Source organism: Anoplophora glabripennis, unplaced genomic scaffold (genome assembly GCF_000390285.2).
Source record: "Anoplophora glabripennis isolate ALB-LARVAE unplaced genomic scaffold, Agla_2.0 scaffold1009, whole genome shotgun sequence".
NCBI classification, from domain to species: Eukaryota; Metazoa; Arthropoda; class Insecta; order Coleoptera; family Cerambycidae; genus Anoplophora; species Anoplophora glabripennis.
This window is the reverse complement of record NW_019417140.1, coordinates 137,651-140,334: the sequence shown is the minus strand read 5'-3', so window position 1 is coordinate 140,334 and position 2,684 is coordinate 137,651. Positions and strand designations below refer to the sequence as shown.

Genomic DNA, 2,684 nt, shown 5'->3' with positions numbered 1-2,684 from the left:
CTAGAGACTACAGTTGTCCAGCTATGGAGTGGTTTAATGTGCTATAACTTCAATAATTTTTTTCTCAGAAACTATAAGGATTTTACAAAAATTTTTTTTACAATATTGACTCCATTTCTCATGCCGCATCTAATCCCAAATTTTTTTGGATAAGTTGTGAATCACCCTGTATAAAAGATTGTTTTTTCTGTATACAGAACAAAATATACAGTAAACAAAAGTCTAGTACCTGTTTAATAAAAATGATTTTTTTTGCAGTATTACCTAAGCTCTATAAAATAACATAATTACCCTCTATACAAGATGTTCCAGGTATATCAACTTTATTTTTTTTTTACCAATTACTTATTGTTTGTTTTTTTAAATTTTTTTATGAATTTTTAAATTTTTTTATGAAAAATTAAAAAACACTGTGTGGAATAATTTTGACAATATTACTATAATGATAATTTGAATTTTTCGTAATTTTCATCGTTCGTATCTTTTATTTAAATTTTTTCTATTCAGTTTTGGTGGCATATAAACATATATACACTCCAAAGCTCCCAGAGGGTACACCATTCCCTTATGCCCTTGTAACAGCTCTAGTTGACAAAATTGTCTTCACAGAGTACATTCCTAAGGTAATCATGTATTTAAGTATATGTATAAATTCTTTTGAATGGTATGGCAAGCACTAATATTTGATTTCAAATTAGTTCCGAGTAAGAGGCAGAAATCAGAATTGACTTAAAAGCCCATAAGAAAGATTAATTTTTGAAAAAAAGTTCATTAAGTTTATTCAAGTTTACATAGGCGCCGATTTCTCGGGTGCTCCGGGGCTCAAGCACCCGACAAAAGTATTTTTACATTAGGTTATCTCTATTGTTTTTTGAGACATCAGTATAATAAATTATTAATTGTTTTTTTGTCGTTTTTGCTCTATAGTATAGGGCTATAGTAACTTTAAATGGGAGTCATATTTATATGGATGCTACCTTTGACCTTTAGAAACATGTATCATAAGTCTGTTTTTCTCATATTCCGTCATGAAAACTGATTTTCTTTATTAATTTCCATACCTTGTCACTGGACAAGCTAATGTGATGACATTGTACTTGGGAACTGCTGTATGTACTATGAAATAGTACTTAACAAGTAATCTAATAAAAAATGAAATACACAAAAATAAGTAATCTGTTTACTAACCTGATTTTTACAGCATATACTTGAAACCTTGTGGCTAATTTTCGAGTACTGGTACCAGGATCCTCTTCCGTAGCATTTAATATTTCTGGTTTCACATCCAATATTAGTCTATTGACGTTCAAAGTTCCCGTAATCTCTTAAATGTTGAACCAATCTTACAAACATTTTCTTATTTGGTATTTATAAGTGGGGATAATCTATCTGATATCATCTTCTTTGCTCCTGACAAAAAGTAAGCTCGAACCATATCAGCTGTCTTGATTCGTATACATGTTTTTTCGTATCACACAAAAACTTGAAAACACTACCGTTACTAAACACTGAAATAATTAACTTTATGAGATTATATACTTCCACTACACAAATACAATTCACAAACTAACATGAAAATGTAACAGAATATAGCGCTGATGATGTATTCTGGCTATTTGTTTTTTTACCCATTTATATACCATCCCGTCATATCATACCAGGTGTGAAGTCAACTGGCAGTGACGCCTTTTCAGAAGTGGCTCTATGTAATTTTAACAGAGCAACAGAGGCTAACCTCCATTGCCCTTCATAAGGGTTTGGAACAGGATCAGATTCTGCTTAAATTTAAACTGATCACGATTTAATTTTGTTGCTTTTTGTTTTGATTAATTTGTTGACTAGCAGATTGGCTGCTGAAGGGGCATGTATGCATGTGTTTTTGTCATTATTTTTTTAGACAAGTTTATTTGATAATAGGTTTTTATTTGGTATAATTTGTTTGTAGGCCTGTAACTTTGGAACAAATATTGACTTGATTGATTTTGTGTTTTTTAGTTTTAAAATTAAGTTACACTTTATGCTTTCAAAATTTGAACATAATAGAGGTTTACAAAAAATTACTCTAAAAATAACAAAGAGAATAAAATATTAATCTGAGTATGTCCCAAATAGATGAAACGACTTGTAAGAGACATAACATATTTTCTCTCTTCAAGAGTGGTTTCACCTATCTGGATACATTTAAAACAATTTACACATACTCATTTAATTACAGAGGGATTACATGAAATTGGCTCAAAAACATTTTTGGATACACCCTTTTAATGAATGTTGTGTGGTCACTAGTAGACGACATGTTCACAAGTACAGAGCCTTCAGAAATGTTTACAAGCCCCATGACCTCCAAACTTAGACAACCCAACGATTGCACGATTGGTACTGGTAACAAAAATTCCCTAAATCTTGGGTCACTAATATTAATGATTCATTTACAATATACAATGACAAATCGCTCGTTTACACTGTTAGTCCAGTTTGTAGAGGTTCGGCCTGTGTCAAACTTTGATAACCCGGAAATAACTACACAGGCCTACTTTAAATGATGAGTACAATAACAGGCTAATTTGCTGACAAAGGATTTTATCAGGAAAAAAGTTATTAACAATTTAATCGTGAAAAAAAATTTTTTTAGTAGTTTTCTTTAAATAACTCACCGGGATGACTTTGTACGAAAAAATGCTTAG

At 30.9% G+C, this 2,684-nt stretch overlaps 1 pseudogene; it reads left to right on the top strand.

The window, feature by feature from the left end:
* The first annotated feature begins 507 nt into the window (after positions 1-507).
* Positions 508-2,684, top strand: part of LOC108913779 — a 12,416-nt pseudogene continuing 10,239 nt past the window's right edge.